Source organism: Anser brachyrhynchus (genome assembly GCF_964034855.1).
Source record: "Anser brachyrhynchus genome assembly, chromosome: 2".
NCBI lineage: Eukaryota > Metazoa > Chordata > Aves > Anseriformes > Anatidae > Anser > Anser brachyrhynchus.
The window spans coordinates 118,870,911-118,878,994 of record NC_137695.1 but is presented as its reverse complement, the minus strand read 5'-3'; the positions used below and the strand labels follow the sequence as shown (position 1 = coordinate 118,878,994).

At 39.7% G+C, this 8,084-nt stretch overlaps 1 long non-coding RNA gene across 1 annotated transcript; it reads left to right on the top strand.

The window, feature by feature from the left end:
- Positions 1-1,305: 1,305 nt before the first annotated feature.
- LOC308188807 lies at positions 1,306-6,752 on the top strand. Its single transcript, XR_013945782.1, has 3 exons — positions 1,306-2,907; positions 3,798-4,038; positions 4,421-6,752. It is a non-coding gene; the product is annotated as an uncharacterized lncRNA (long non-coding RNA).
- Positions 6,753-8,084: the final 1,332 nt, after the last annotated feature.

The following is an 8,084-nucleotide window of genomic DNA, read 5'->3' as shown; positions in this document are numbered from 1 at the left end:
TTCCTTCTGTTTTGCTTCTGATTCCTTTGATTTCTTTACACTCACTCATTTAATACTGCACAGGATATACATATTATTTTCACTTGTGTTGTCTACAATTGATTTAAATAAAAAGAAATATATTGTTCTTGCCAGTGGGGAAAATAAATAAATAAATAAATATATATTCCAAGTTTTTATTAAATTAAATTAAATTATTATTAAATATGATTTATTTTTTTCATTGTTCTTTTCCTTGTATTTTTTTTTTTATTGTATGCTATTAGTTTCTCTTAAAAAAAAAAAAGTGATAATGTGCAGTCAGAGTAAAGAAATAAAAAGGAGAGGATGTTATCTCGAAAGTGCCTTTGTCTGTAACCATTAAGAAGAAGACATTTCCCATTGCAATCTGTATTTCCAGATGATTTCCTTTGCGTTGTAAAAGCTAGGGATGGAAAAAGAGTTTTTAAAGTCAGCTAATCCTTCTCCCTGCCATTGCAATTATTCCCTGTTGTAAAATTGGACTGGCTTGTCTAATGCTAGTTGGCCAGAGTAATGGAAATCTCATTACTTCTCATTGAAAGACAATTCCCAAAATTTAATAGACCTCACTGTTGGAAAGTACAGACTTGATTCTGAATTTTCAGTTTCATTATCTTATCCATTTTACTCCCTGATGTTCATACTGACTTACAGAAACTTTGATTTTCTTCTCCCTTGATGTGTGCATTTTCAAACTGCTCTGATGAACTCCTCTAATATTTGCCTGAAACACACATTTTGTTATTTTAACATTGCTCAGATTTAGTCCTCATAATCTCTTAATTCAACAACTTTCTTGGATATATCATATTATATATAAGCTTGAGAAATTAGTTATATTTAATTGTGACTTTATCTGTAATAAGAAATAAATACAAATTTTGTGCTCTATGAGGCTAGATAAAATAGTTCAAAACCACAGTGATGAATGGTCAAATATGGATGGATGTTTCTGTGTTTCCAGCAGCAAAAAAGTCAACTGTTTTTACTATTGTATGTCAGTGTCTAAAACTCTCCTGTCTTTAGTGCTTTTCGGCTTCTTCTGATGCAATTTTCTTTGTGTGAGTTGGAGGGAATATTAAATTTGCAATTGTTTTGGTCTGCAAATTTCTGAACATATTTTAGTTTCTGTTTCATATCCCTATTTCACTTTGTGCTATTTAGCTGTCCTTGTTGCAACATTTCCCAATTTAACTGTCAGTTTCATTAATGTGTTTTCTATTCCCCTTGTAGAATGTGATGTCAAAAGTAAATTTAACATGAACAGTGGAAATATACCCCATTTCAATTTTTCACAACTGAATACATTATCATTTATCAGTAGCCCTTGTCAAGAGACTTTCAAGTCACTTCAGTATCGTTGTTCAGTTGTTCAAGTTGATTTGTCTTAAGCTAATTATGAAGTATACATTCAAAAAGAGAGAATGTATGGCGACAATTCTGATACCTATGAGCTGCCCTGGTTTCATCTGGGATAGAGTTAATTTTCCTCCTTGTAGCTGGTAGGATGTTATGTTTTGGATTAGGATGAGAAGAGCACTGATAACATGCTGATGTTTTAATTGTTGCAGAGCAGTGCTTGCACTAAACCAAGGACTTTTCAGCTTCTCGCTCTGTCCTGCCAGCGGGCAGGCTAGGGGTGCAGCAGGAGTTGGGAGGGGACAGACCTAGGACAGCTGACCCAAACTGGCCAAAGTGGTATTCCATCCCATCTGATGTCATGCTAAACGGTAGGTAGGGGTGGATAGCTGGGATGGGGGGGCCAGCTGCTCAGGGATAGGCTGGGCATCGGTCAACGGGTGGTGAGCAATTGCATTGTGCATCACTTGTTTCGTACACATTAGTAGTAGTAGTACTATTATCACTATTTTTTTTTCCTGTCTTAATAAAGTGTCTCTATCTCAACCCACAGGCTTCATTTTCCTGATTTTCTCCCCCATCCCAGAGAGGGAGGGGGGAGGATGAACGAATGGCTGTGTGGTGCTTAGCTGCTGGCTGGGTTAAACCACAACAACAGCAATGTAGTCATGTAACAAAATTAAAGCCAAAACTTTGAGCGCAGTCCTTGACCTGAATAATGAGTGAAGATGCAGATCCTGGCATTTATACATGATAGTTTACATGCAGCCAAAGTAAATACTGTAGTCAGAGGTCATGGGGCTAGATTTTGAAAAGTCCTGCATAAAGAAGAGACCTCAGAAAAGCAAATTTAAATAACATTAATGTCAAGAAAAGTAATTCTGATTGCTATATTCTTTCTCTGTCGTGACTAGACAGATGAAAATCTATGATAGCAATTTAGCCTTTAAGATCAATTTCTGTTTTCTTTTATTTATTTCTTTTATTTATTTTTATTTATTTTATTTTAACAGATTCTGTACTAGTTTCCCTCACAGAATGACTAACAGAAATATGACTCTTATGCACCTTTTGCAGTTAATTCACTAGGTCAACTCTAAGCCCTAAGCCCCTTGTCAGGTTATTTCTATTAGTGAGAAGGAGCAATTGACCTTAAAACATTGAAGCCAGGTAGATGAGCCTATTCCAGGTGGTCTCTTGGCTCCACCCTTGTTAAGTGAGATCTGCCAGGTGTGGATCATTTGACCGTTGCTATATAGGAAGCATGAGGAGTTGTAGGGAATTGCCTTCCCTGGGGAGTTAGAGGCTTGGGTTGCCTAGTGTGTTTTTCTACCATGGTGAAGTGGACTCAGTGTTTCCTAGTAGGCTGCTTTTTCTTCTTCATGTTTTCTACTGTCTCTGTGAAATAGTTTTAGAGACTCTATGAGCTAGTTACGTTGGTGGTGCCTTCTTAGCACAGTAAAACCCTGGTGGTACTACTTCACTGTGAAGTAGGTTTGGAAGTGACTCAAGTTCAGAAGCTGGCAGGTAAGTGTTCCTGGGTTCTACAGTTGTTTAATGTTGAGGAGTTTGAGTACTTCCTTCACCTTGTCTGTTTTCAGTAAAGTTACTTATGTGGATTCTAAGCTTCCTTCCCAGCCCTAACAAGCAAAACAAAAGAAAAAAAAGAAAGTCTCAGAAGCTCAAGTGCATACAGGTAAGCCTGGCTTTGAAGAATGCTCTTAAGTGTTTGTTAAGATTGAACAACAGGCTGTGTGACAAAGGTGCCTTACTGTGAATTCAAATTTTGCCTTGTGGTGAGTAGAAACAGATCTGGGTAGATTCTGGTGGCATTATCATTACTCTTGCTAAGTGGCAGTTGTGAGAATGTGCTGTTCATAAAAGAAATGCTGTTTTCACAATACGCAAGTCAAAAGCCATTAAAATGCTAGAAGTCATAGTTTCAAGGAGATAACTTGAAAGAAAGAAAACATTGTTGGCCATCTCCCCCTGACCCCTCCATAGACTGGCTCCCTGAGGAAAAAGCGTGAAAGGTGTAATCGTTAATAGTTTCTGAGGTAGGGTCAGGGGAAGATGTCTTTTCCTGCTTGCTCACTCTCCCTTTCTCCTCCTCCAGGCAAGCTATGGTAGCTTTCCAGAACTTTGACTATCCTTGGGATGTTCAGACCAGCATGTTCTCATCGCTGTGTCTCCTAAATGCACTTCAGGCTTTGTCTAAGGTGAAACAAATACTTAAGAGTGTCATCCAGAGATCTGTGGTGGGGCAGGCGAGTTATGCGTGGCAGGGAGAGTGGAGGATATGGGCAGGCATCTAGAGCAGGGGACACCTCCCCTGGAAAGGCCATGAGGAGCCCACAGCGGATGAATTGGCTAAACAAGTCTGGCAGTACAAAGAAAGTCTCTCCTCTTCCCTACAGGCCTGCGTCTCGGCTGTGGAGATACATTCCGAAGAGGTCCACCAACATAAAGAGAATTGATCTTCCTTCCCACATATACAAAGCAGCGTCTCAGTTATTGGGGATAAGGGTCCTACTGTGCAAGGAAGATGATGGATTGGGTACACAGCCTGTGCCACCCTGTGATTTGACCTATGTGAGTGACCATGGAGAGGACATGAGAAAATAGGATGGAAAATCTACCTCGACACTAGAGGCAAGGGTACGTGAGTTGGAAGGAAAAACCTAGATCTGGTCCCCAGGAACATGAGTCAACAGAGCAGTCAACCATTCCGTTAGCTTTGGAGATGCTGAAATGTTCCCTGGCTTAAAGGGAACCTGTTCCCAGCCTGTCTCTAGAAATAGTGGTATAGAAATGGTGTAAGGCACTTATAAGTCATTGTGGATTGTGGTTGTTGTCAATTGCCATGTAAATCAAGGCCATGCAAGTACCTTCTACTGTTTCATCTTTCTCTACTGTTTCATCTTTCCTTTCATTTGTAGTCTGTGTAGTCTGGTTACTACTGAATATTACATATTTGGTGAAATGTCCTAAAAAAATTACTTCCTGATTTTTAACAACTTCTTTTTATTTTTTCCTCTAGGTCTGCCAGTAGCTGACAAGGTAGAAAGATGTGCTTTTCTTCTTCATTCCTGTGAAGTTAGAGGCAGTGCCAGTTTAAACTGTGACTGAGGCTTTGCAGTGGAGCAAGTCTATCTTAGTACTTCAAATTCAGTGATGCAACCTGAGTTTACAATAGTTAACTTTCAAGGATTCAACCGATTTAAAGCTTTTGGACAATGACAGTTATTTGAAAACATTCCTACAGGTTTATTTTCTTCATTTACAGTTGCTTGCTCTCTCCATCTCATTCAGAGCAGTCAGGACTGGTTTGTTTCTGTCTTCTCTGGAAATTTGCACTAGGAACCATTGTTAGAATCAGAGTCCTGACGTAAAAGTATGATGAAAAATGTTGCACTCCCAGTTGGAAACTGGAGAGGAAAATGTTCATGTATATGTAAGAATTGTACTCAAACAGCTCATTACACCTTTGCTTAGGCCTTTTAAGGGAAAACTTTAAACCTGAGAAGCAACAGGTAGTTTTCTATGTTTCCCTTGGGGATAGTGTACTCTTCTGTATTTTGCTTCTATACAAACAGTTCAAAATTTTGAAGTCATGTTGTCAGTCACACAACCAAACAACCTTGCATGGCATTACACGTTCCCCTCCAGATAGATCAAGCCCTGAATGCAAGATCAGATGAGTAAATAATGCCAACATGTAAAACTAACTTGCAAATACATTGCATTTGGCAGGTTTTTTGGCACTTTGTGGGGCTGAACTGTACTTTAGTGAGAAGAATGTCTTCTGGTGTGAACTGAAATTATACCTCTATGCCACAATGTCTTTTTTTTTTTTGGTGGTGGGGTGGGGAAATTCCTTGTGGCCACCTGAAGGAGTTATGAAATAATAAAATTTAGGCGAAGGAAAAGTTCCTTCTCTTAGTTGTTGTGGTGGTGATGGTTTTTGTTTTCTTTTCCATTCAGTCTTAAAATGAAGGTCCCCTTTTCTGGCCTTTGGCAGACTGTAAGCATGCTGGAACACTTCACATTACGTAGATCATATTTGTCTGAAATGATAATATCATACCTCTAGTCTGCTGCAGGCTGAAAAGTAGCCTATGCCTCAGGTACTGTTTTATGCCTTTGTTTCTGTTACTACATCCTTGTGAGTCCTCAAAAGGGAAATGAAATTATCCTCTACAGAAGAAACCCCATCCAGAAGAAACTTGAGTTGTTAGGGCCTGAATTCTCACTGAAACCAAAGGCAGGTATCTTAGTGATTTGAAGAAAGAGGCTTTAATCTATCTGGCTTGTTAACTAATGAAGGAGTGTGAAAGAGACGTGTGTCCTTGTATCTGAAGAGGAGGTGAAGGAACAGCTAGTGCAAGGAACACAAAAATCCATTGCGCCAGGCTACTATGTGCTTGGCTCTGAGCTTGGAGACTGCAACCATCTTCAAACTTCCAGATCTAGAGGAACACTTTGGCTGCAGCCTAAAAGCCATGTGTACATAAGCTCCCCCAAGCCAGCCAGTCTTCTTCCCACGACCTGTCAGAAAACGTCTGTCCTGGTTTCAGCTAGGATAGAGTTAATTTTCCTCCTAGTAGCTGGGAGGGTGCTGTGCTTGGGATTTAGCATGAGATTCATGTTGATAACACGCTGATGTTTTAATTGTTGCAGAGCAGTGCTTACACTAAGCCAAGGACTTTTCAGCTTCTCACTCTGTCCTGCCAGTGAGCAGGCTAGGGGTGCAGTAGAAGCTGGGAGGGGACAGACCTAGGGCAGCTGACCCAAACTGGCCAAAGGGATATTCCATACCACGTGACATCATGCTGAGCAGTTAATATGGGGTGGCTGGCCAGGGCGAGGACAGCACTGCTTGGGGATAGGCTGGTCATAGGTCAGTGTCTGGTGAGCAATTGTATTGTACATCACTGTTTTGTACACAGTAGCAGTAGTAGTACTGTTATAATTTTTCTTTCTTTTCTGTCCTAATAAACTGTCTTTACTTCAACACACAAGCTTTCTCTTTTTTTTTTTTTTTTTCCAATTCTTTCCCCCAGTCCCACTGACAGGGGAGGAGGAGGAGGGGGAGCAAATGGCTGTGTGGTGCTTAGCTGCCAGCTGGGTTAAACCACAAGTAGATGTTCTGAGCACCCTCTCAAACTGTCTGTTGCATAGTTGTATGTGACATCAGGGAAAAAACTCATCAATTCAGGTATCACTCCATATTCCTTTGGGTTAATTAAATTAATTTATTCACATTCATTAACATGTTTCTATGTTCATATTGTCAATGAATATTTGGAAATTATGTAATTACATGTGGAAATAACTCATGTAAGGTAAGCAGGCAAAGGTGTTGCTCAAGACAAGTGAAGTAAATAATACTTTTATCTTGAATCTACAGGTTGTTTTCATGTAATAAGAATCATTCAGACAGCTTTCTGGAAGTTTAAGTGAATGTGCTGATTCTGATTCTTCATAATTCTAATAGTCTGAAGATTTTCATACTAAGAGAATTACTTTTCATAGACAAAGAATTAGCTGGATATTTTTCTATATTCATGGATTATATATAGCTTTATAACAATAAAATCAGTTGTAATGGATTTTTAAAATGAAATAAATGGCCCAGACGCAATTATATCAATGCAAGTGGTATAAAATCCACGTATTTCACATATGTAATCTGTTTCTAAACAGCTCCCAACTCGTGCAATGTAGCGTGCATTACTCAGTGCTTCTGAGCTGAATCATGAAGTAAAATGAAAAGGACTTGAAAAGGTTCTTTTCTGAAACAAATATTCTTCCCAAGAAAAGCAAATTTAGAGTTTAATTGAGAATATGTGCCTGTTCTTCTGCTTACAGAAAGGGTTTTCTGACCTGAACTCATAAGCGTCTATGAGTCAGCTTCGCTGGAAAAAGCTAATGTCAGGGGCCACAAGAGTGGGCTGCTTCACAGTGGAAGGAAAACCAGAAGCTGGGAGTGATGATGAGGCAGGCAGAGGAAGTGTCCTTTTAGGGCAGGAGGACAGTCCCGCAGTATCTGAACAAGAAGTGTGTAGCAAAGGTCCAGTGATGGTAACTCGGGTCTACAAGACTGTTCCTGGATCGTTCTGACATGGCCACCACCTGGTCTTGGGTTGTGCCGCCTTGGAGCTGGCCTCCTGCTCAGGCAGCCTGTCACCAGGGGTAACAAGGGTTTCAAATCCTGTTCATGCCCTCAGGGAAATTGCATGTTTTTGGTTTAAACAGAAACTACTGGTCTTTGTGTATATTGTGTATATGTTATTCTATCCACATCAGATGCCTCTGATATGGAACTAAAAACTAAGTCCTAACAGAACTAAAACTAAGTCCTATCTATGGGACCACATAGATACACAACTGATTGCAACACTCATCTTCTCTCTAACACATAATTTTAATGCAAACCAAGTTGTAAATAGTGCCTGAATGACAGCCCAGAAGACTCAAGTCCTCCATATATCCAGAACAATATGACAGAACTTGTATGGGTGTAAAAGACCAATGCATCATCCACAATCTTAATGGACTGTCTTTTGGGCTTGGATTAATCCACAAATTGTGCCAGTATGATGCGTCATGGAATCATAGAATCATTCAGTTTGGAAAAGATCATCTAGTCCAGCCTTTAACCTAGAACTGAAGTTCAGCACTAAACCATGTTACTAAGTTCT